Here is a 26,473-nt window from a genome sequence, read left to right as displayed (position 1 = left end):
GAATCTCATTTTGTACCTCCATGCGTTTATATAGAACAGGTTTTATGAGCTCCCTTTAGTACTCTTTCTCGGCTCACAACTTCTAAACCTACAATTGCACATTCTCAACTAATTTTATCAGATATAGTTAGCGCTCTGAAATGGCTTGATAAGAAGCTTTTAAAACCCATTCATAAATCACGATGGACATCTTTATGGCTTAATCCAAAACTTTTTACTGATATCCTTATGGGCTGTTAAGGGTATCAGACAAGTGAAAGATTTTATGATACTAATCACGACCCTCTCCCTTTTTCTTTCCTATCTAAAATGGATCATCTCAGTAATTTACACTTTTTTAAATCTAAAAGTTAAACTTTCTAAGATAACCCTTTCTATAGACTCGGTTATTGTGTCACTTTTGGGTATGTGGTCACGTGCAGGCCATATTCCTTCCAAAATGTACAAATTTTTATCTGCTCCATTGCCTTCACAACCTACTATTATTTGTATTAAATGGTTCCACCTTTTTGATATTGGAATTTTTAAACATATAACACAGGATACATGGAAGCTGTTTGGGAAACTATCCCTTCGCAACAAAATTGCTCCTTCATTGACTCAATATATATTTTCACTATGAATCTCCTACATTGGACTCATGCTTGTTTACATAAACTAAAAATATGAGATAGAGATTTATGTTAGAATTGCAATTCAGAACCAGGCACCTACCAAAATATGTTCTTTGAATGTAAATTATTAGATTCCTTTTGGAGCCCTATACAAAAACACTTGTCTCTAATATTCAATACACCTCTAACTTTTTCCTTGCCTATGGTTTTGCTATGTCCCTGGGCTGCAGTTACCCTTGTGCCTCTTATACAGATTTGGAGCAATTAGATTTGCTCTTATCCATTGCAGTCAAAATTATACTCCCAGAGTGGACACCTTTTCATCTTTTATTTTACCATACCTGGTGGGAATGGGTGTCCTATCTTTGTGGCGCTCACATTCTTATTGAAAAGAAGAAAGACTAAACTCCAATTACTAGCAATGTATGGTCTTATTTGGATAAATATATGGATTTGTCTGCTCAGGGTTTAGTTGCTCAACATCCTTTTTGGTCCCTTTCTTGATTTCGTTCGATTTGGTGTGGCAGATGTCCCATTGCATCCTCCTCCCTTCTAAATTCTCTCCTTTTTTCTCTCTTCTTCCTTCTCTTTCCTCCTTCATTTTTCCCCTCGCTGAGGTATTCTATTCACCATGCGATACATATTCTGTTATACTACTTGAAATTATAATTAATACCCAATACATTTGTGTATTTGTTAATGGGCTTGAGATATATCTGATTTTTAAAAAAATATTATAACCTCTTACCTTTTTCACCATAATCCATATAGTGCCCGTTTCCATCAATGTCTGTTTGTTATGTATCGCTATTGATTTGAAGCTGTAGTTTTTTTTCCGAATTACAATAAAATATTCGACCACTAAAAATTAAATTCATTACAAAATGTTTTAAGAAACTACAATTATATCCACATGCTCATGCAAAAGATAGACAATATTTTAGGCAGCACAACGTTTTGAGATTTTGATTTTCAAAAACCAGACTGTATTAATCAAATAACTGTTCTATAAAGCCTTAGGTACAAAATGAAACATGCAAAGTTTCTATTTAATTATGATCTGCATGAAACATGCCTATATGAGTGGATTTGATCACTTTAGTGAAACCTTATCCCAGTCATGGACGGCTAATTTTACTTTTGAAAATGCAGAAAATATGCCTTTAGACAAGCAACAGGCTTTATGCATGCGTGTTGGGACAGGAATATTCCCATGCATGGTGAACAGACACGTTACCCTGGCCACAGTGCCTCACTGCAAGCTTCTAGTATCATGGTTTGTGATTATGGCTATAGCCCCGCACTAATCTAGTGTGCTCGCCAAGGCTGTTCCTTAATATGAGTGAGGACCTGTCCTATGACCTAGAGAAGCGTGCCGAACATGCCCTCCTTTGTCTGGTAGTGGACTACTGTCCCTGTCATGGATTCAACAAGTAAAGCGGTGGTGACAGCATACAGTGTTTTGTGAATTATAGATGATGACCCGACCTTGCTATCTGTTTCAAAGGAGAGAAAGCCTGCTGGTCCGGATGTATGACATTACAACGCATGCTTTTACCACGCATGCCTTTACATCACAGTTTTTACAACGCATAGCGCTAAGGGGTGCTGGATAGTGAATAGTTTGATTTACTATTCCAACTCCAGTCCCCGTGGATAGTAGGTAAGGTGTTGGATAGTAAATTAAATCTATTCCCTATCCTAGAGCGCCCCCCAGAGCTATGCGTTGTAATGACATGCGTTGTAATAGTTGCATCGTAAAGGCACTGCGTGGTAAAAGTTGCGTTGAAAAGGATGTTCCCCGCTGGTCCACACATGTAAAGCTCTGCTTCTATGTGCTACATTCAGATTCCAGCACAATTGAACAAGTTACTTACCGTCAGGAATGCTTTTTCTGGTTGAGACTAACACAGATTCCTTACCTTTTGAATATTTCCCAGGTGTCACAACATATGATCAGTATCTCTGAAAATTGGACAAGATGGACTTTCGAAAGATTTTTAATCACTAATGAACAATGGATATGCCAAATGCAGCAGACTTTAGAAGAATGTTTAGAATGTAAAATAGGTACGGCCTCTAGGTTTAAAACATGGGGTGCGCTTAAAGCCTTCTTTAAGCGAGAGGTGATTGCCTTTTGGTCTAACGTGAGGCAGCCGGAAAAAAATGAAAAGCAGCAATTACAATCAGAATTTAATTGGGCAACACCAATGTATCTAATCTCCCCCACAAGAGAGGCCAAGCTCAATCTGTCCAAAGGTAAATACAATCTGCAGGATCACTTTATTTCCAAAGAGATACTAAATCATAACTCAGTCCTTCATAAAAGATACGAGGAGAATGAACATATAGGCACATATCTAGCAGGGTCAGACAAGCAGAAATCCAATGCAAAATCTGTTAAGCAGATGTTTTTTTTTTTTTAAATTTTTGTAAACCTTTATTGTGCAATAGCTGAAGAACAAATACGGGCCCACAACCATCCGGCCGGCCACGATACCATTTGAAGCACTTGTGTAAGCAATGCGGCGACTCAGTAGCACATCAATACAAAATGACAATCAATTAAAGTTACACTGGATATCACCGTGGTACTGAGATACAGGAGTAATGAAGGTTAAATTAAAAAAAAAATTTGTAGTATAAAATATTTTTAAGATAGTAAACCAAGAAGAGGAGAGTCCGTATAATCCCTTTACAACATGAGCGGGCAACATCGTCACGTGAAGACCTACAAACAAAGCAGACACCCCCCAGTCAGCATGGCTGCACCAGGATATATGCAACAGGATTATCAACCAACCATTATGCACCATGTCTACCGTCACCCACCTCGTACCAAACCCGTCCGCGGACCCAAGATAGAAATAGGAAAAGAAAAGAGTTTAAGAGAGAAGAGAAAATAAGGCCCATAGAAACCAAAACGGAAAAATAAATTCCCCACCCCCGACCCCCGACCCCCCACCCTACACGCATGCAGAGGCTACGGCCTACCCCCACCCCCAAGCCTCCCCCCCCAAGCAGTGTGCCTGTCGCCCAATAAAGAACCCGAAATGTAGAAACGAAGGCAAGGAAGAAAAGAAAAAGGAAACCATGTAAAACCAGAGGAGGGCCAAATCCAAATTCTCCCGGTCTCCCCAGCCACAAGTTTGCACTCTACCCCATTTATAAGAGCAAGAACAGAGAGCATCAAGCACAAAATTGAATGGGGAGAGTCGTCACATATCACAGCAGTACGTGTTGAGGAAGCGCCCCAGTCCGAGTCTCCACCGGCCAATCAAACACAAGTTGTAAAGAGAAATCTCCTAGCCTTGGCCAGTTCGCAAGCGTCCCCCCAAACATGGCTCCCAAAGAGGACCTGCCTCAGGCAGAACAAAGGAACAAAATGGCCACACTGGGCAGAGAAGAGATGCCCAAAAACAAAATGGACACTGCCAGTCACAAATAGTTCCATTGACCCAAAGGAGGGGCGTTTCCAGGTTCGCCCGTTGGTGTACAGTCCATTGTAGGGGTAGCAGAGCTTGCGAGACATAAGCAACAAAGGGAACCAGTAGCTGCGCTAGCGGTGCCAGAAACAAAAGTAGCGATACCATGGGTGAGGTAGCAGGCTTCGGCAGGGGAGGAAACACTGTAACGCCGTTGAGGGAGGCGGACGACAGTCCGCAAACACTAACACAGCCAAAAGACCGCTCCTCCCTGCACTCGTGTGGCAACTGTGTAGCCCAGTCAGGAATCAGTAAAGGCAGATCAGTGCAGCGTTGAAAACAGGCTAGTGGTGTAAATTCCAATGCGAGTGCGGCATCGTCAAGCTTCTTGCCCAGCACTCGGGAGCCCTCTCGCCATTCGGATCTCAAATCGGCAAGAGCGGCAAGAACAGAGCCATAGGTTAACACAGGCTGTAGTTCCAACATCCCCGCGTTACGAGATGTGACACACGGTCCAACACACTGCTCAAGTCCATGCAGGGCGACCCAGTCTTGAATCGAGGTATCACCCACCCTCGCCACCAAAGAGCCAGCTGCCATTGTCACCTCGTCATGGGGTTCACAAAAGTGTATGGGCGAAGCCGGCACTGAGAGGCTGGAGTCCAAGCTGCCGGTTTAGTCTGGACACGCTAGTAATGGGCGACCCACGGTGAGAGTCTCCCCCTTTTCGGCTCAAGGCGGGGGCAAACTCGGGGGTGAGCCACGATCGCCAGGCAAGCGCCGGTATGAGGTCAGCACAGCGCAGCTCACCTTCAGCGTTACACAAAGAGAAAGTAGCAGAGTGAGCCCCCAATTGGCCGATATATGCAGTCCGCATAAGGGTTTGTCTATTTCCCTTGCAGCAGGTAGCGTGGTTCAGAATGCCAGCTCCCCCCCGGCTCGACCGTCCGACGTCGCTCCAGCAGCATCTGGCGGTGCACGATAACACAGGTCCCGGTTCCAGGGCTAGAAAGGCCGTCAAACTAGCTCGTCAATATCTCCGGCTATTAGGCAGGCAGGGACATCGGAGGAACGCGAACAGCAACAGCGCACTTTCACCGTCATCCTACTGCAGCGATATCACAGGATGAGGGTCAGGATATCGTTGCGGAAAACAAGGGCTCGCGAGGCGGGAGCCTACGCGTCCGTCTTAGTCGCCATCTTGGCTCCTCCCCCCTATTAAGCAGATGTTTGACTCCACCTTGGCCAAATGGTATCTTATCGACAAAAAATAGCAGATGTATTTCTCAATCACTATACAAGGCTTTACTCAGACTTGCAAAATACACTGAGTGAGACGGTTGAAAGATAGCTAGAAGGGTTAAACATCTGTACAATAGCAGTAGAGCACGGTAAAACCGTGATAGCTCCAATTACTTTAGCAGAAATTGCTCAGGTGGTGTAGTGATCTCCCACGGCAAGCCTGTAGAACTGATGGGATTCCCACAGAAACGTATAAACTGTGTGCACCCTAACTGGATACAATTTTAGTCGATCTATACAATATTATTCTGGAAGTGAGAGAGATTCCAGACTCATTTATTCAAAAAGCAGTGGTTAGTTTCTTAATAAAAAGATAAGCCAGAGGATTTGAACTCATATCGTCCTATAAGTTTACTCAATTCCTACTATAACATTTTTATGAAGATTATGGCAAATAGATTTGCACAAGTAGTACCTATTGTTGTACAGAAGGATCAGAATGGATTCCTTCAAGGGTGGTGTATGGAAAGGGGCGACCACTCGGTCCCCCTGAACGTATGGTTGGGGGCCTACATCCTCCCGGGACACCATTTTGGGCAGGGGGCGTGTCACGGCTGTTATGCCCAAAGCGGCGTAGCCGGGGCGCGCCTTTTCCCGCCCAAGAGGGGTTGTCCTAGACACCTACACCGATGGCCACGCCCAGTAGGCGTACCAGTGGAGAGTTCACGCCCTCCCGACGAGGAATAAAGAGAGCGGGAATCCAAAGAAGCATCCTCTTGTTCCTGTGCTTGGAAGCTGCACCCACTCGTTGCATGTGAGCGCTCGACGGAACAAGGAGCAATTTTGAGAATTTATAATTCTTGTGTTTTCTTTCAGCGACTTCAAGGCTAAAAGACCTGGGACCGTTTCTGATCGTCTTAGAGTGAATACTCGAAAGGAATGTCTGGCAAAAAGGCAGGAAAGAAGTCCGAGACTGACCGGATGCTCCGGATGTTGGTTAGTAGAATGACGAAGATGGAACGAACCGTTGGACGAGATATGGCGACCATGAAGAAGCAGATGGCTGCGATGAACAATCCGGGTAAACCAAAGAAGGTAATAGGCCCGGCATTGCCGGGTGTTGCCCCGGAGGGTAGGGGGAAGCGGGTCAGGAATAGGGCCCCGGGGGGGAGGTTCCCGTCCCCGAGGTACCCCCGGTGAGCCCTACCATTCCGGTCGAGTCCCCGGTACTCCCAGACGCGGGTCAGCCGATACCGGTTGTGATTACGCCTGCTAGCGAGGGGGACATGCCGCCTGAATTGGCCGCCCAGTTGGCCGCATGGCTCGGCAAGAAAACAGGGGGTGCTACGGCACCTGGAGACACGGCCGAAGAGGCCAGGTTACTAATGCAGCAGTTGCGGCAGTCGCGAGATGCCGCAAAGGCGAATCTCCCTCTTCTCCCCCCACAGGTAACCTCGGAAGGACCGGCAGCTGGCGTGGAAAAAACAGCGGGAACTTCAACCTTACCGGGTAAGCAGGCATTGCCAATTGCGGGGGGGGGGATCATTGCCCTCAAGACGGGAGAGTGGTGCAACATATCCCGTTGGCCACGAAAGAGTTAATTTGGGCTGACAAGTATGTTAATATGTTTTCTCTGTTAACTGACCATCACGAGATAGAGTATGCTAAAACGCAGAAAGATTTGTGGCACCCGAGTGTCTGGCGAGCCAAGATGGCGGGATTCAGGGTGGACGAGACAATAACAAATTGGGCCAAGGCCTTTGCGATGTTTACTGCAATTATTGGGGAACGTAAGCCTGAGGTTTTGCCTGAATTGTCTTATTTTCAGGAACGAATAATGGAATTTTACGAAACGTATGAGGGTAATGAATGGATGGGTTACGACATGAAGTTCCGTAAGGCCAAGGAGTACGATTCATCTCTGACGTGGGATTGTCTCGACTCGATTTCTGCCGGGCGCGACGAAGACGTCCTCGCCAGGCGGGAATGGGTTGGGGTTTTCCCGCCAACACCCCGCGGTGCCCTTTCGAGCGGGCGCCGGTGGCGATCACCAACCAAAGTCCGGTGGGAATGGGGGAAAGCGGGGGGTCTGTTGGAGCTTTAATAGAGGCAACTGCTCCAGACCGCAAGGGGCATGTAAGTTCAGGCATGCATGTGCGGGTTGTGGAAATTCCTTGCACCCGGAAAGTTCGTGCAGATCCAAAAATGGCGGGTCGGGAGGTAAGGGAGGGTCCAAACAAGACTGAGGAGGGTCACCGCGTACCGTTACCTACCCCTGTTGATATCATGGCAATAACCCCCTGGCTAAACAAATACCCTGATCATGTCTCCGCTGGGGTGCTGAGGAATGGATTCTTATATGGTTTCCGCATCCCGGCGGGGGATTTTTGTGGGGAATCCCTTCGTAGAAACCAATTATCGGCTCAGCATAATCCGGCCGTGGTAGAGAAGAAGATTGAAAAAGAGGTTTTACTAGGCCGGGTGGCGGGCCCATACCAGCACCCTCCAGTGGCAAATTTTGTCTGTTCCCCGTTGGGAGTAGTCCCCAAAAAAGACCCAGGGGAGTTTAGGATGATCCATAACTTGTCAGCACCGAAGTGTCTCTCGGTGAACGAGGCGATTGACCCAGGAGTTTGTTCGGAGCGGTATGCATCCTTCGATGATGCCGTCACCATGTTGAATCGCCTGGGGCCCGGAGCGCTGATGGCGAAGTCAGATATCGAGTCGGCGTTCCGGTTGCTCCCGGTACACCCACAGGACCAGCGTCTGTTAGGCTTTGTGTTCCAAGGACGTTACTACATGGATAGATGCATGCCAATGGGTTGCTCCATCTCTTGTGCCTATTTTGAGAAATTCAGCTGTTTTTTGGAGTGGGCGTTCACTGAGGCCACTGGGCATAGCCATGTCATGCATTACTTAGATGATTTTCTGTTCTTGGGGGCAGCCGGCGACACAACATGTGCGCAGGCGCTACAGGAGTTTTGCATCCTCATGAGGGAATTCGGGGTGCCATTGGCACCAGGTAAGACGGTGGGACCATCTACTTCGCTCGAGTTTCTGGGAATTGAGCTCGATTCTGTGGAGGGATGTTTCCGTTTGCCGGTAGGGAAAATAGCGAAATTTAGGGCTTCCCTGGAACTGTGCCTTAGTAAGGAGAAAGTGACCCTGCATCAGTTACAACAAGCAGTGGGTCAGCTTAACTTTGCCCTGAGGGTGATACCAATGGCCCGCCCCTTTTCACGCTCTATTGCACAGGCTATGGTCGGTCTCAAAGAAGGACACCACCGCACGAGACTGTCTGCAGAGGTTCGCCAGGACATGCGTATTTGGTTAGCATTCCTGGCGGATTTCAACGGTCGAGTAGTGTGGAACAAGCCGCCAGCGTCTTCGGACGAGCTAGGTTTGTGGACTGACTCGGCTGGGAGCGTGGGATTTGGCGCCATTTTCGGCAATCGATGGTCGGCGCAAACATGGCCGACATGGTGGCACACCAGCGGTCTCACAAGTAACATTGGTTTCCTCGAGCTATTCCCTATATTTGTGGCTCTGAGGGCATGGCCGGACGAGTTCAGAAATCGCTCTGTGGTATTTTGGTCTGACAATATGACTGTTGTTGAATGTATAAATAATCAGGCAGCACGCTGCAAGTGGATATTGAGATTGCTGAAAGAAATTGTTCTAATTTGCATGAGACTAAATGTACAATTCAGGGCGAGGCATGTGCCGGGGGTACTGAATCATGCTGCTGATGCACTCTCTCGTTCACATATGCAGGCGTTCAGGGGTTATCTACCTACTGCGGACCTAGCGGCGGCACCATTCCCCGAAGTACTCTGGCTACTCGGTGCCCCGTATTACAAGACCTCGTGGCAGCAAGCTTAGCCCCCAGGACAAGGAAGGCATACGAAGGAGCGTTTCGTTCCTATTGTGCATTTTTGGGTCCGGCAGGGGATCAGACATGGGGTCAGGAGGATTGCTTCCTGAGGTTTCTGGTAGCATTACATAGGGAAGGCCGATCAGTGGCAACGGCCAATAGGCACCGGGCGGCCATTTCATTCATGGCGCAGGTGCATGGCGTCAAGGACCCGACATCTTCCTTTTTGGCGAAGAAAGCCCTTCGTGGCTGCCAGCGCCTTGAGGGTCGGAGAGTAGACGAGAGGCGCCCGATTGGGTCAGAGAAGTTGTCCCTGCTCATGGCGATACTACCCACGACATGTTCCTCCCAATTCGAGGCAGTTCTGTTCCGGGCCGCTTTTGCATTAGCATTCCATGGGGCTATGCGGGTGAGCGAACTGGTAGCAAAGAATAAGAACGATGTGGAGGGGGGTCTGTGTAGGAATCACATCTTGATTAGGGGTGATTCAATGGTGGTTACAATAGCTAAGTCCAAGACTGACCAGACAGCTATGGGAGACAGTGTGGTGGTCCAGCGCATGCAAGGGTCCCCCATGTGCCCGGTAAAGTGCATTGAGGAATATCTGGCGCTGAGGGCGGATACATGGGGTGGGAGTCTGCTGAGACACATCGATGCCACCGCACTGACGAGGTTTCAGTTTCAGAGGTTGCTAACATTGGCAATCGCAGCGGCGGGCTTGGACCCGGGCGATTTTGGGACCCACTCCTTCAGGATAGGGGCTGCTACTGAGGCTACAGCTAGGGGTCAGAGTGCCGAGGAGGTGAAACTGTTGGGACGATGGTCCTCGAATTGTTTCAAAAGGTATGTGCGGTTGCACATGTTGTGAAGTCAAGTTACATGCACTCACGCTTCTTGTCTTCTGTTTGATTTACAGTTTCGCGAGCATGTTATGCGGGGCGGAATTGGCAGTCGACCCGGCTCCTGGGGACCAGCGGTCAGAGATCACCGGCTGAGGAGAGAGTGGTGTGGGTCGTGGGCCACTCATACGTGAGGCGGGCCGGGGACGTATTCAAAGCAGGTGACGCGACTCACGCAGCTGGGGAATACGGGTACAGAGTGACCTTCCACGGAAGGGGCGGGCTCTGTATTGACCAGTTCGAATCTTTTATCGAGGGACTCTTAGGGCGGCAGAGGTCACCGCCATCTGTAATCATAGTACACCTGGGGGGCAACGACATGGTGACAGTCGGTAGGCGAGTATTACTCGAGCGAGTTTTGTCTACCGTTAGCTGGCTGGCGAAAAGGATCCCGGGGTGCACAATTGCATGGTCCCACATGATTCCCAGGAAAATATGGCGGGGGGGCCTTTCGGTGTCAGCACTGAACCATTCAGTAAAGAAGGTCAACAACAAAATTGGTAGGTTGTTTCGCTCAGCGCAGTTGCACAGTATTCCGCATGGGTGTATTAGGGGTGATTACATGTATCTCGAGGATGGGGTTCACTTGTCCCGGGAGGGGAATGTCTTACTCATAGGAGACTTCATAGCATGGCTAAGGGGTTTAAGAAAGCATGACCTTTAGGAGGAGTTTGTGGGGGGGCCGGATAGCCGGTCAACTATCCGGCCTGTGGCGGTAAGGTCATGATCGGTGAGCAGTAATTTCAAGTTCCCTAGAGGGGGCGCCACCCACTATGGATGGGAGCGCCTGGGGGGAGGCGGCCATTGGCCCCTCCCACAGGGAGGCGGCACCCACTAAGTATGGGTCGCCTAGGGGAAGACGGTTATAGACCCCTTCTTGGGGAGGAGGCGGCTATATGCCCCTCCTACGAATTTCCCGGAGGTCGGATATCCGCGACGGCGGATGTGATAGACAGTGTGGGGTGGGAGGGGGAGTCCACGCTGCCTTCTTACAGACACCTCACACGGGTCCTCGGACGACCTTTAAGATGGCGTCGAGTTTAAATGGGGGGCCCCCAACAAGACAAGGGAAATTGGAGTTGGCACAGAGGGTACAGTCCTCTGCTCATGCGCCACTCACACAGTGAGGGCGAGAGTTTTGGTAGTAGGGATCTGACACCGGTTGCGACCTTGCCGTTGGCCCGTAATGCTAGGATGTACAATTTTAATTTAGAAAGTATGCATTTGCAGGATGTTAGACTCGGCTAGGAAAACCTCTGTATTAGAGATTTGTTAAGGTTAGCCAATGAACATGTCTTCATCGAAATGTAATAAATGAAAATTGTACATGATATGAAACTTTTATTTAATGTTTTAATTTTGTTTCATATTTTAATAAATACGGCCGGGAGGGTAACTCCCTCCCGCCTTCCAAAAGTTCAGAACGGCGTCCGTCTCCCATCATTGGGGATTGTGTTGGGAGGGGGTGACAGGCATCCCGGCCATATGGAAAGGGGCGACCACTCGGTCCCCCCGAACGTATGGTTGGGGGCCTACATCCTCCCGGGAAACCATTTTGGGCGGGGGCGTGTCACGGCTGGTATGCCCAAAGCGGCGTAGCCGGGGCGCGCCTTTTCCCGCCCAAGAGGGGTTGTCCTAGACACCTACACCGATGGCCACGCCCAGTAGGCGTACCAGCGGAGGGTTCACGCCCTCCCGACGAGGAATAAAGAGAGCGGGAATCCAAAGAAGCATCCTCTTGTTCCTGTGCTTGGAAGCTGCACCCACTCGTTGCACGTGAGCCCTCGACGGAACAAGGAGCAATTTTGACCCACCCACCAGCCCCTTATGGCAATGTTTTCTGCAATAAAGTCTTTTTTCTTTGATAAACATCTTCTTCCCTCAGGTGTTGCGATGTATGAAGGTCTAGTTTAATGATATGATTTCTGTCTGAAGGTACTGTTTTTTCTTGTAGCATAGACAAACATGCAAGTAGACAAGATGATGTTTTTTCCCTTAGTAGGTGATCAATGTCGTATTTATTTTTTGGTCGGGCGGTAAGGTCATGATCGGTGAGCAGTAATTTCAAGGTCCCTAGAGGGGGGCGCCACCCACTATGGATGGGAGCGCCTGGGGGAGGCGGCCATTGGCCCCTCCCACAGGGAGGCGGCACCCACTAAGTATGGGTCGCCTAGGGGAAGACGGCCATAGACCCCTTCCAGGGGAGGAGGCGGCTATATGCCCCTCCTACGAATTTCCCGGGGCCCGGATATACGCGACGGCGGATGTGATAGACAGTGTGGGGTGGGAGGGGGAGTCCACGCTGCCTTCTTACAGACACCTCACACGGGTCCTCGGACGACCTTTAAGATGGCGTCGAGTTTAAATGGGGGGCCCCCAACAAGACAAGGGAAATTGGAGTGGCACAGAGGGTACAGTCCTCTGCGCATGCGCCACTCACACCGTGAGGGCGAGAGTTTTGGTAGTAGGGATCTGACACCGGTTGCGACCTTGCCGTTGGCCCGTAATGCTAGGATGTACAATTTTAATTTAGAAAGTATGCATTTGCAGGATGTTAGACTCGGCTAGGAAAACCTCTGTATTAGAGATTTGTTAAGGTTAGCCAATGAACATGTCTTCATCGAAATGTAATAAATGAAAATTGTACATGATATGAAACTTTTATTTAATGTTTTAATTTTGTTTCATATTTTAATAAATACGGCCGGGAGGGTAACTCCCTCCCGCCTTCCAAAAGTTCAGAACGGCGTCCGTCTCCCATCATTGGGGATTGTGTTGGGAGTAAGCATGGGCGGAAAATCCGTTTCGCTCGCGGATTTTGCGGATTTTTGGGAAATTCGCAATCCGCGAGATTTGCGAATTTCCCGGATTTTTTTAGCGGCGCGCGGCGTTGGTGATACAATTTTTGCGGCGCGCGGCGTTTATCATCGTTTGCCGGGTTGTTTTTCTCGATAGTTTGCGAGTGCTGCGCCATTTTGGATCTTGCTGTGTGATCCCGCGGGAATTGGCGAGCGCGCAACGTCATCGCGGATTGCCAGCGAGAGTTTGTCAACGCGAGTAGGGCGAGAACACGTCTCGCGGTACTTCGCAATTGCGAGATTTGAGATGCGGCGAGCGAAAATATAAAATTTGCAATTCTGCACAAGAAATCCACCAGCAAGCAGCATAAACCTTCTAGAAATGATGATTTTTATCTGAATAACTCCTTAGGTTGACATTTGCCTGCACTTTTTTAGCGAGGAGTCCATTTTGGGGAGGGGGGGAGGGGGGTGGGAGGAAGGAAGTGCCCCACAGTCTTCAACTTCCTGTTCCTGTTCAGCAGGCTCCTCCCAGTGCTTTGTCCATCTCCTGGTCACTTTTCATTTGGATCTGGAGCTGGAAGGATTACTTTTTGTGGATGCTGCTGGATATTTGGATTTGAGGCCTTTTTGACTTTCTTTGGATCACTGTTGGATTAGAAATTTTACAAGTAAGTTTGTTTGGGGCATTACAGTTGCTGCAACAAAAATTTTGGAATTTTCGATTTTTGGGCTGTTTTGGAGCCTTTTGCCCAGGGGTACTCAGTGGTGGGTGGACTGAGTCTTTCTGTGGGTTGTCTTGAACTTAAATTGATTTAGGTGGGATGCATGCACTGCTTGTTTTTCCACTTTTTTCTCTATTGATTCCTTGATTTTGTTGGTGCACTAGAAAGTAATGCCGAGGGTCCAACGGCATTGGTAAACTGACAAAATTGTGGGTCTAAAGGTACTCTAGATCCATCCCTTCATAGGCACTCAAAGTGTTGTCTCCATATCATAAGTAGACTTCCACACTGTAGTTCAGTTCATTGTTCAATCATTTTATTGTTTAATTCATTCAATGTGATTCAAATATGTTTTCTTTTTTATAATTCAATGATTTTTGGCATTTTCATAATCATGTCAAACATTGTCATTTAAATCAGTCCAATGCATTTCGGGCATGCAAATGTGCCCTTCATCAGGGAAAATGACACTGTCAAAAATAATAATGACATTAATCAGAAATGAATTCACTGGTATATAATACATAAGTGATTGTGTAGCAGTAAAAACGTGCTTGAAAGTAAAATATAATAGGTGAGTATATGGTGAATCGTGATAACGTGAGATGCATGCGGGGTGTGTTTTTTTAAAAAAATGTTAAGTGCTAGCGGTTTGTTTGAACTCACATGTCAGGAGTTTCCAAAGGTAGGGAAACCTGTAAAAATACAATAAAAGAACAGAGATCTAGCGTCTATTTGTCATATCTATGACCATTCGAACGTTCGCGCTTTCTCAAAGACAGCCGTCTCCGAAACTAACCTGCTGTAGCGTGTGAATGCCGATTCACGCGGGTCCTCTCGTCGGTGCGAGCTGGTACGTCTACTAGCTGTGTGTGTCTGTTTTTAAACTGAGTTCCGGTCATGTGGCTCATGACGCTGTGGGCTCATGGAAAAAAGACTATACGGGCGAACGGTTGTCAATGGTCGCGTGCAAATTAAAGTGCACGTTAATGTAGTGTTCTGGCCAGAACTGTGTGTAACGAAAAAGTGTTTTTGAAAACACTTATAGTAATAGTGACCTACACTCTCTGACGATTGTGAAAATCATATTGAAAAAAATTCTTAATCCGGAAAGCTCGGGATTCGAACCAAAGAGGGTTACATGAGGGTTGTGGGAATTAGAGTTGTGAGCCATCAGTGAGAATGATAGAAGTGATATCAAAATGTGAGGGTATATGTGAACCACACGCAGTATACACAGGATACAGTCAAATACAGGCAGTTAATATGTTTCTTCATAGGTAACAAGAAAATTCGATTCTGTCATTTAACCCCATTGGTTTCTGGGTAGACAATTTTTGTATCCAATAGTTCTCTCTCATCAATAAAAAGTTATTGTTGTTTCTCCCTTCGATTTTCTGAATTGTTTCCAATATTATGAATTTAATCTGTGAGACGTTGTGACTTGCTTCTGAGAAATGCTGTGATAATGCTGATTTTGTATTCTTTAGTCTTATGTTCGATCTGTGTTCCGTTAGGCGCACAATTTTGTCTTGAACTTAAACATCATGGAGGCCATGGATGGATTGGGATTGTGCTGATTTTTCAGTGATTTTCGTTTTTTGGGGCTGTACTTGTGGCCTTTTCACCAGGGGTATTTGAGTCTAGCATGGGCCTAGTCTTTCTGTGGGTTGTCTTGAATTTAAACATCATGGAGGCCATGGATGGAATGGGATTGTGCTGATTTTTCAGTGATTTTCGTTTTTTGGGCCTGTACTTGTGGCCTTTTCACCAGGGGTATTTGAGTCTAGCATGGGCCTAGTCTTTCTGTGGGCTGTCTTGAACTTAAACATCATGGAGGCCATGGATGGAATGGGATTGTGCTGATTTTGCAGTGTTTTTCGATTTTTGGGGGTGTTCATGGGGAGGGACAGGCCATGTGGCTGGTGTCCATTTTGAGTGCAGCTACAGGCACTGGCCATGTGCTGGCAGGCAAGTGTCCATTTTGAATGCAGGCTTTGTTGTTAGGCCTGCAACCATTTTGCCTACTTTTCAACCTTTATTTATGCCCAGGGGTAGTGAGTCTTGCATGGGCCTAGTCTTTCTGTGGGTTGTCTTGAATTTAAACATCATGGAGGCCATGGATGGAATGGGATTGTGCGGATTTTTCAGTGATTTTCGTTTTTTGGGCCTGTACTTGTGGCCTTTTCACCAGGGGTATTTGAGTCTAGCATGGGCCTAGTCTTTCTGTGGGCTGTCTTGAACTTAAACATCATGGAGGCCATGGATGGAATGGGATTGTGCTGATTTTGCAGTGTTTTTCGATTTTTGGGGGTGTTCATGGGGAGGGACAGGCCATGTGGCTGGTGTCCATTTTGAGTGCAGCTACAGGCACTGGCCATGTGCTGGCATGCAAGTGGCCATTTTGAATGCAGGCTTTGTTGTTAGGCCTGCAACCATTTTGCCTACTTTTCAACCTTTATTTATGCCCAGGGGTAGTGAGTCTTGCATGGGCCTAGTCTTTCTGTGGGTTGTCTTGAATTTAAACATCATGGAGGCCATGGATGGAATGGGATTGTGCTGATTTTTCAGTGATTTTCGTTTTTTGGGCCTGTACTTGTTGCCTTTTCACCAGGGGTATTTGAGTCTAGCATGGGCCTAGTCTTTCTGTGGGCTGTCTTGAACTTAAACATCATGGAGGCCATGGATGGAATGGGATTGTGCTGATTTTGCAGTGTTTTTCGATTTTTGGGGGTGTTCATGGGGAGGGACAGGCCATGTGGCTGGTGGCCATTTTGAGTGCAGCTACAGGCACTGGCCATGTGCTGGCAGGCAAGTGGCCATTTTGAATGCAGGCTTTGTTGTTAGGCCTGCAACCATTTTGCCTACTTTTCAACCTTTATTTATGCCCATGGGTAGTGAGTCTTGCATGGGCCTAGTCTTTCTGTGGGTTGTCTTGAATTTAAACATCATGGAGGCCATGGATGGAATGGGATTGTGCTGATTTTTCAGTGATTTTCGTTTTTTGAGCCTGTACTTGTGGCCTTTTCACCAGGGGTATTTGAGTCTAGCATGGGCCTAGTCTTTCTGTGGGCTGTCTTGAATTTAAACATCATTGAGGCCATGGATGGAATGGGATTGTGCTGATTTTGCAGTGTTTTTCGATTTTTGGGGGTGTTCATGGGGAGGGACAGGCCATGTGGCTGGTGGCCATTTTGAGTGCAGCTACAGGCACTGGCCATGTGCTGGCAGGCAAGTGGCCATTTTGAATGCAGGCTTTGTTGTTAGGCCTGCAACCATTTTGCCTACTTTTCAACCTTTATTTATGCCCAGGGGTAGTGAGTCTTGCATGGGCCTAGTCTTTCTGTGGGTTGTCTTGAATTTAAACATCATGGAGGGCATGGATGGATTGGGATTGTGCTGATTTTGCAGTGTTTTTCGATTTTTGGGGGTGTTCATGGGGAGGGACAGGCCATGTGGCTGGTGGCCATTTTGAGTGCAGCTACAGGCACTGGCCATGTGCTGGGAGGCAAGTGGCCATTTTGAATGCAGGCTTTGTTGTTAGGCCTCCAACCATTTTGCCTACTTTTCAACCTTTATTTATGCCCAGGGGTAGTGAGTCTTGCATGGGCCTAGTCTTTCTGTGGGTTGTCTTGAACTTAAACATCATGGAGGGCATGGATGGAATGGGATTGTGCTGATTTTGCAGTGTTTTTCGATTTTTGGGGGTGTTCATGGGGAGGGACAGGCCATGTGGCTGGTGGCCATTTTGAGTGCAGCTACAGGCACTGGCCATGTGCTGGCAGGCAAGTGGCCATTTTGAATGCAGGCTTTGTTGTTAGGCCTCCAACCATTTTGCCTACTTTTCAACCTTTATTTATGCCCAGGGGTAGTGAGTCTTGCATGGGCCTAGTCTTTCTGTGGGTTGTCTTGAACTTAAACATCATGGAGGGCATGGATGGAATGGGATTGTGCTGATTTTGCAGTGTTTTTCGATTTTTGGGGGTGTTCATGGGGAGGGACAGGCCATGTGGCTGGTGGCCATTTTGAGTGCAGCTACAGGCACTGGCCATGTGCTGGCAGGCAAGTGGCCATTTTGAATGCAGGCTTTGTTGTTAGGCCTGCAACCATTTTGCCTACTTTTCAACCTTTATTTATGCCCAGGGGTAGTGAGTCTTGCATGGGCCTAGTCTTTCTGTGGGTTGTCTTGAATTTAAACATTATGGAGGGCATGGATGGATTGGGATTGTGCTGATTTTGCAGTGTTTTTCGATTTTTTTGTGCTGTATAACTGAACTGATGTTCCTCTGTCTTCCATTTTTTTTAGGTGCACAAAACTCAAGAGAACCACCAGTGCCAGGAAGAAGTCCTGCAGCGGTGTGTGTGTGCAGCATAACGTCACGCGACGTCACGTCTGGCCTCAGACAACTCTAAAATTCGTGCAACTGCGGCCTGCTGTCTGACCTGCTCTGAAGAAGATGGCCCCAAAAAAAGGTCTCAGTAGCTCCTCTAGCAAGAAAGTTGCTAGTAAGGAGCAGAAGAAGCAAGTTACCAAGGAGGCTGGTGTGCCACCCGCCACGTTTTTTGGGAGAAAAAAAAAAAGTACGCCTGCAGCAGCAGGATCTGCTGGGGACCAAGCTGGGAGCAGCACCCCTGCTCCATTGGGTTCAGTGCCTCCACCACCACGCCAACTTAAGTCAAAGCCCTTGAGTGCTTCAGAGGCAGTCAGTGTACTTCTCCAATCACCATCGACCAGTGATGTTGGCTCATCGCAAGAAAGTAGCAGCAATGTCCCTGAATCAACACAGGTTGTTGTAACTCATCTGACAAGTGTTGAACAACCACAGCCGCAACAACAACACCATGTGCAAGTACACGCCCAAGTACATGTGGAAGGAGAGGCAGCAAAAGGAGATGCGCAAGCAAAGGTGCATGGAGGTTCACAAGTGCCCACAATAGTTGTTCCTCCCGAAGTAGGGGCACATCAGGAAATCGACAATGAAGCCGAGGTATCATTGGAAGCCACTCCTCCTGATGATCATTCATTGTCTTCCACATCCCTAGCAAGGAAAAGATCAAGGGGGGTGTCTACATCTTCTTCAAGCCCACCTCGTTCTGATGCAAGTGATCTGTCTTGGGAACCACAACTGCGGTCTGACAGTGAGGCACACCATGATCTGACACAGGTACCTAAGCGTAAAAGGAAGGTCGTCAAAAAACTCATACCTATGGAGTGTGATGAGGCTCAACAAGAAGTGACAGATACTGCTGGTGATGAAGCCTCTCACGATGACGACGAGCCAGTCATCACAAAGGTCACTGCAGCCCCACCGGGCATGCAGCAAAGAGACATTTTGACCCTATCCCGAGAAGCTACTGAGCGTGATGATGATGTCGGCGAGGAGGCAATGGAAATGGAATCATTAGATTTGGAGTTAAGTAGTACACCAAAACCTACTGCTTCCATATTTCTTCCTCGCAAGAAGGTACCCACCTCGTCCTCGACCTCAATTCGTGGTGGTGAAAGTGCAAAACGTACTGAAGTTCGGCAATCCACATCCTCCACTTCATCTGGCATTAGCAGCAGGACCACCACCACCAGTATCGCCGCCTCCTCCGGCCCCCAAAGACATTTCAAGTCTCCAGTTTGGGACTTCTTTAGTGTTTGCCCAAAAATGGAAAACGTAGCCATTTGTAGCCTTTGTAAGGTTCGAGTTGGTCGTGGTAAGCTTGGTTCTAACTATGGTACCGGAGGCCAGAGAGGTCATCTTAAGAGAGCGCACCCTGTCCAATGGCTTCCGCACCTAGAGGCGTTTATGCAAGCCAGAATTGCACGTAATCAAAACGTTGATTTTTCATCTGATGATGACGAGGAGGAAGAAGACGATTCAAACACTTCACTTACACCCAGTACCCCTGTCAGCAGCACACCCCATGTAAGCCACACTAAGAGTGTGGGAGAGAGTGAGACATCAATGCGGAAAAGTTCATCAGCGAGCGTAAGTGGGTCGAAGATATCATCATCATCCCGTAAATCCTTGGTCCAGGGCAACATTAAAAAGATGTTGTTTACAGAAGCGCAATATGAACGCAACCACCCAATGACGCGTCTGTATAACACTAAGCTGGCTAAAATGCTAGCTCTGGACCTTCTCCCTTTTTCTTTTGTAGAAGGGGTTGGTTTTCTAGAATTAGTGGCAGCGCTCTGCCCTAAATGGAAGGTTCCTAGCCGGTTCTATTTTGCCCGAGTTGCGGTTCCAGCACTACATGAAGATGTTCTGAAGGTGATTGGGGCAGCTTTGCAGAAGAGTGCTGTTCACACTATACATCTGACAACAGACATGTGGACCAGTGGCGCAGGCGCTGATTACATGTGCATCACTGCACACTGGGTCTCTTTTTCAGGGGCTAAAGCAAAGCTAAACACAGGTGTTGACACGGACATTGTTTTTAAAGCTGCTCGGAAACATGCAACACTAGCCATGTTTGGTTTGGAGAAACGTCACACAGCAGAAAACATTTTGGATGTCTTTAACACAAAGGTCCTTAACTGGCTGTCCCCACTAAAACGCAAGGTTGGTTATGTTTCCGCGGACAATGGCGCCAATATAGTTAAGGCCATGAGGGACGGTTACTATTTCAGAGTGCCGTGTTTGGCGCACTGTATAAACCTGGTTGTCCAAAAATTCTTGGGTAATAAAGGCAGTGCAGCGTACAGTGTATTGGACACCTGCCGAAAAATGTGCAAGCATTTCAGCCATTCTTTTAAGGCCCGGAAGCAGCTGAGGAGCCTGCTATATCAACGTCAAATGCCAGTGAAAGCACTCATCCAGGAGGTGGTAACACGTTGGAACTCAACCTTCTACATGCTTGAGCGTCTGTATGAGCAGTATACGGAACTCGATCAATATTTCCTTACAGAGGGTACAGAGGAGCTGAGGATGGGTGGGCCGCAATGGAACATAGTTCAAAGCCTGACACGCATGCTTCGTCCTTTTGAGTTCTTCACGCGTGCAGTCAGCAAGGAGGACTCTAATTTGGGAAAAGCTATCCCATTGTTGTACATGCTGGAGGACCAACTGAAGGAGGTGTGTTCTGTGTTTGAAAAAGATGACAAAAACCAAGACTCTTTGCTTCTGGCTGAGCAATTATTAGAGCTCCTACAAGGTGATGAACGTCTTAAAAAGATCCACTCAGAACAGCATTACATTTGTGCTACTATTCTGGATCCACGCTACAAAAAGGCGCTGGCAGGCCAAGCATTCTTTCCTTTTGATGATGAACATGTTCCAAAGTACAAACGTTGGCTAGCCTTGTCAGCCAAGAGGTTTGAAACAGAACGGCTGGAAATTGAAGGAAATGGCAGTACATCAGCAGGCCATCCCCAGTCAAAACAATCCACTTCTGCACCTGTGGCTGTGGCACAAGTGACCTCTCAGCCGTTAAAGACACCGGCAACCGGATCATCTGCACGAAACACAACAGAAACATTGGAGGCTGAAGAGGATTGGCTAGCTCTGCGTGGGTTTGGTTCTCAAAAGAGGCACAGCAAGAGCTAAGCAAAGTGGAGGAACCTTGGATGAGGACCTTGAGTCGATGGTGAAGGACTATCTGAATGACTCAACAGAGGTCTATGTTAATTCTGACCCATTGGCGTATTAGCATGGGAAAAAAGAATTGTGGCCACAGCTCACCAACCTGGCTTTAAACTACTTGTCTTGCCCACTCGCAAGCGTGTCTTCTGAACGCGTTTTCAGTGCTGCTGGTGGCATTGTAACTCCCAAACGGAGCCGCCTCTCGCCCAAAAATGTGGAGAGGTTAACAATGATCAAGATGAATCAGCACCTCATACCACCAGATTTCAGAGTACGAGAGAGCGTGCCGGATGAAGAGGAGGTGGCCAGCAACATAGATGAGGGAATTTCTACTCTGTCAGGTGACACTGAGCTCACCCTGCCTGAATTCGCAGAGTATGATGACGAAGCCTTATTCTTATTCCTGGACCGTGATACCGAGCCCTGAAAATGAGACAACGAATCAATAACTTTCTTTTTCGTCCCTATTCACTTTAATTCCTGTGTGTCTGTCTTTCTTTGTTGTGCACAGTTAATATATTTCAAACTTTAATCAGATAATCACAAAATCAAGCCCATCAGCAGAACTGTCTTCGCTGGTTTGCTAATTGATTTGAAGTTGCCGCAGTCTGCATTCCTCAGGTTCACAAGTTCAGAAGAACATGCTCCTCTATCCTCCTCCTCCAGACTCCTATTTCCATCAAACCAGAGGGCTGGTTTACGCCCAATGAAGAAAGACTCAGCACTTGTGGGGGTGTTGTTGTACCTCTTTGCAGGTGAGTTGACGGCTCTGGGACCATTGTTGGGAAGCTCTAATACCGGATAAAAGTGTTTTGGACCAAATCCCAGGCGGAAATTTTTGTGTGTTTTTGATGACTTGCTTGCCTTTGAGGTGCTCTTAGGGGGGGTTCCGTCTGTTTGTGGGTGAGTTTCGTGGTCTGGGAGCACTGCTGGGACACTCTAATCTTGATTGCATTTGCTTTTCAGGAAATCCGTTGTGGCAACCCCGACTTATGGCCTAGCTACGCAGTGCGTTTGGACCGAAGGCCGAGAAATATTGCAAGTATGAGATTTTGCTTTTGGCCTGTTTGGGGGTGTTATGCTTCTTGGCGGGTCTTGGGGCATTCCTGGGAAGGTCTAATACCGGGTAGAAGTGGTTGGGACAAAATCCAGGCCGATTTTTTTTGGGCTATTTCTGACATTTTGCTCAATGTAGCGTTTTCGGGGGCCTGTTTGGGGGGCTTCCTGGTGTTTGTGGGTGAGTTTCGTGGTCTGGGAGCACTGCTGGGACACTCTAATCTTGATTGCATTTGCTTTTCAGGAAATCCGTCGTGGCAACCCCGACTTATGGCCTAGCTACGCAGCGCGTTTGGACTGAAGGCCGAGAAATATTGCAAGTATGAGATTTTGCTTTTGGCCTGTTTGGGGGTGTTATGCTTCTTGGCGGGTGGGTTGGCGGGTCTTGGGGCATTCCTGGGAAGGTCTAATACCGGGTAGAAGTGGTTGGGACAAAATCCAGGCCGATTTTTTTTTGGCTATTTCTGACATTTTGCTCAATGTAGCGTTTTCGGGGGCCTGTTTGGGGGGCTTCCTGGTGTTTGTGGGTGAGTTTCGTGGTCTGGGAGCACTGCTGGGACACTCTAATCTTGATTGCATTTGCTTTTCAGGAAATCCATCGTGGCAACCCCGACTTATGGCCTAGCTACGCAGCGCGTTTGGACCGAAGGCCGAGAAATATTGCAAGTATGAGATTTTGCTTTTGGCCTGTTTGGGGGTGTTATGCTTCTTGGCGGGTGGGTTGGCGGGTCTTGGGGCATTCCTGGGAAGGTCTAATACCGGGTAGAAGTGGTTGGGACAAAATCCAGGCCGATTTTTTTTGGCTATTTCTGACATTTTGCTCAATGTAGCGTTTTCGGGGGCCTGTTTGGGGGGCTTCCTGGTGTTTGTGGGTGAGTTTCGTGGTCTGGGAGCACTGCTGGGACACTCTAATCTTGATTGCATTTGCTTTTCAGGAAATCCGTTGTAGCAACCCCGACTTATGGCCTAGCTACGCAGCGCGTTTGGACCGAAGGCCGAGAAATATTGCAAGTATGAGATTTTGCTTTTGGCCTGTTTGGGGGTGTTATGCTTCTTGGCGGGTGGGTTGGCGGGTCTTGGGGCATTCCTGGGAAGGTCTAATACCGGGTAGAAGTGGTTGGGACAAAATCCAGGCCGATTTTTTTTTTGGCTATTTCTGACATTTTGCTCAATGTAGCGTTTTCGGGGGCCTGTTTGGGGGGCTTCCTGGTGTTTGTGGGTGGGTTTCGGGGTCTGGGCGCACTGCTGGCTATATATACTTTACTTTGCAAGAGGTTTGAAGCAAATCCATGGTGGCAGAGGGGAGTTAGGGCCTAGCTGCAGTGCGCGCGCGGAGTGATTTGGGAAATTTGTGAAAAATTGACTAAGTCCCCATTTTTGTACTTTTGCTCTTTGGCTGTTTGGGGGTCTTCTACTCGTTTTCTCCTGGGTTGATGGCTCTGGGGCCATTGCTGGGAAGCTCTAATACCGGATAAAAGTGTTTTGGACCAAATCCCAGGCGGAAATTTTTTTGTGTTTTTGATGACTTGCTTGCCTTTGAGGTGCTCTTAGGGGGGGTTCCGTCTGTTTGTGGGTGAGTTTCGTGGTCTGGGAGCACTGCTGGGACACTCTAATCTTGATTGCATTTGCTTTTCAGGAAATCCGTCGTGGCAACCCCGACTTATGGCCTAGCTACGCAGCACGTTTGGACTGAAGGCCGAGAAATATTGCAAGTATGAGATTATGCTTTTGGCCTGTTTGGGGGTGTTATGCTTCTTGGCGGGTGGGTTGGCGTGTCTTGGGGCATTCCTGGGAAGGTCTAATACCGGGTAGAAGTGGTTGGGACAAAATCCTCGCGGAAAAGCCTTTTGGCACTTTTTGTAACTTAGGGTTCGTTAGGGTTAGCCCTAGCAGCAGGATTGCATGTGTTTCGGGGTGTTATAGATTTTTGCAACTGAGTTCTGGGGTCTTAGAGCACTCGTGAGAATGTGTAATTTTGGTTGCAAGTCATTTGAAGAAAATCCATGGTGGGAAAGGGGGGATTTGGCATAGTTAAAGAAAGGCTTTGCCACTATTCTTAACTTAGGGTTCGTTAGGGTTAGCAGTATTTCTATTGCATGTGTTTGAGTGGGGGGGATTTCGAGTCTTGGAGCGATGCTGGCTATGGCTACTTTTGCTTGGTTGCTTGCAAGTGGTTTGAATGCAATCCACGGTGGGTAAGGGGTAATTAGGAAGGGGGTACTTCGGCCTACTTTTACTTTCAAAGTAAGTTTTGTCACCAGTTTTCTGCTAGGCCTCGTTTTTTGAGATTTGATTGGGGGTCTTCTACATTTTTGCGACTGGCTTTAGTAAGGGTCTGGGTGGGAGCACTGCTAGGAAGATCTAATTTTGTTCTAAAACACAGTTTACAGTACACCTAGCTTGAGGGGCAAGATCCGCTACATTAATTTGCCCATACTTATTTATCCTTCAAAAGGTGACTCAGAGTACGCACTTTCAAAAATATTGTACTGTCTACTAGGAAAATCAAATTGTGACTTTTTGCACTCCACAGCCTACATACCTTATATTTATTTATCAGTGGTGTTGTAATATTATATCACTTCCTGTTTTTCGTTGAATAATTACAGACCGGGTTTCAGTCTCTGAATGGGGAAAAAAGGATGGAGTCAGGCTTCACAGTAGCGAGCCACAATTCAGCATCAGGCAGGCAGTGGACAGGGTGTCTTCTGGTGACCAACATCGATGGACGAAGCGTCGGCTGCAATGGAGGAGTGCGGCTAATAGGAGGATTTTTTTTCTGCAGGCAACTTACTTACCACTTCCAACAGGACCACTACAACCACATAGATACAGTATCCCTTGCCTTTTTCTCTGACTGTGACTGCATTTCTTGGATCTCTCTCTGCTTCTAAATTGATCCCTTAACACATCACTTAGTCCACTCCACTATCACATCTGCACCACACATAGTCATTTGTAAGTGCTCCTACGTAATTCGCAAGTCGCAGCACGCCCCAGGCCGTAGAGGACTGGGATAGCCCCAATGATGAAGCATGTCACCAAGGGGCAACCCTGGTGAGTGAGGGGACACCTAGAAAAAAAGCAATTTCTCCTTTTCTATCTACTATACCTTCCAGACCAACCCCACTGAGTGTTGTTGTGAATGGATTTATAGTGACCAGCAAGGCTCTCGGGTATCTGGCTACAGAGACCTTATGTTGAATATCGTTATCAATAATTTATTCCACACAGGCCCTGTACTGTCGCATTCTTTCTTCCACAGTTGTCGAATGTACTACTTACTTTTCACTGACATGTATGCAGTAGTGCATGCACTTTCAAAGATTGATGGATAGGTTTGTACCCAAAGATTTGTTTATGTTCACAATTGTTTGTCTATGCTGTGCTATTTTTTCTTGTCTCCCAAAACCTTTCCCAAAAACCCCCGTACCCATCCATTTTTCAAACCCTAACCCTCTTCCCCCGGGCTGTGTGGTTTTGATTGATGTGTGACTAAATGACAGCAATAAATCCACACACTTGCTGGGGAGGATAAGGTGATAGCAACAGGCTGGTGAAGAAATCCGAGGATATTTTCTTACTCTGCTTGACAAAGAACCATTGCTAATGTGAAAGAACTTCAACCGAATTAGTAGTTATACTTTACCATTTGTTAGGCTACAATGTGGCACTGTTCTACTGTACTTCTGTCACCTGCTATATTCTCAGTTGTACCGTTGAATTGCTCAGGAGGACAAACCAGATTTCATTTTCTTTTTTTTCATAGGCATGCAACTGCCACTGTGTCACACCACTAGTACCACCACTATGAGGAAATTTTATCCAACCAAGATTGCCAACCTTATTCGCTGTTTCCCGTGGAGCCAGCCCTGGGTCTAGCCCTACTTTCAAACACAAATTACAGGTAAGATAAGCGTTTGGTGGTTTGGGGGTATAATGGAGTATTAGTACGAGAGACGAGAGACTGAAGGTAGTACTACTAAAGTCCTAGGACTCTTGGATTCACTTCACTTAGTCTGTGAGAGGCACTTAGTGTTGAAAACATTTGGGCATTTACACTTAAAGGAAGAAAATGGAACTAAACTTTCAGGAAAACAAAGTCAACGTTAAACCCCCACCCACCAGGCAAGCAGTAAGAAACGGGTATGCTCAGATAAAGTTTGAAAAAGTATATTTATATCCCTAACAAAATAATCTCCCGCAAGACCCTCCCTAACCCCAACGATTGTCCTTCAAAAGTCCCCAAAAACCCAACTCCCAATT

The sequence above is a fragment of the Lissotriton vulgaris genome, chromosome 3_1, assembly GCF_964263255.1.
Source record: "Lissotriton vulgaris chromosome 3_1, aLisVul1.2, whole genome shotgun sequence".
NCBI lineage: Eukaryota > Metazoa > Chordata > Amphibia > Caudata > Salamandridae > Lissotriton > Lissotriton vulgaris.
Note: the sequence above shows the minus strand (reverse complement) of the source record.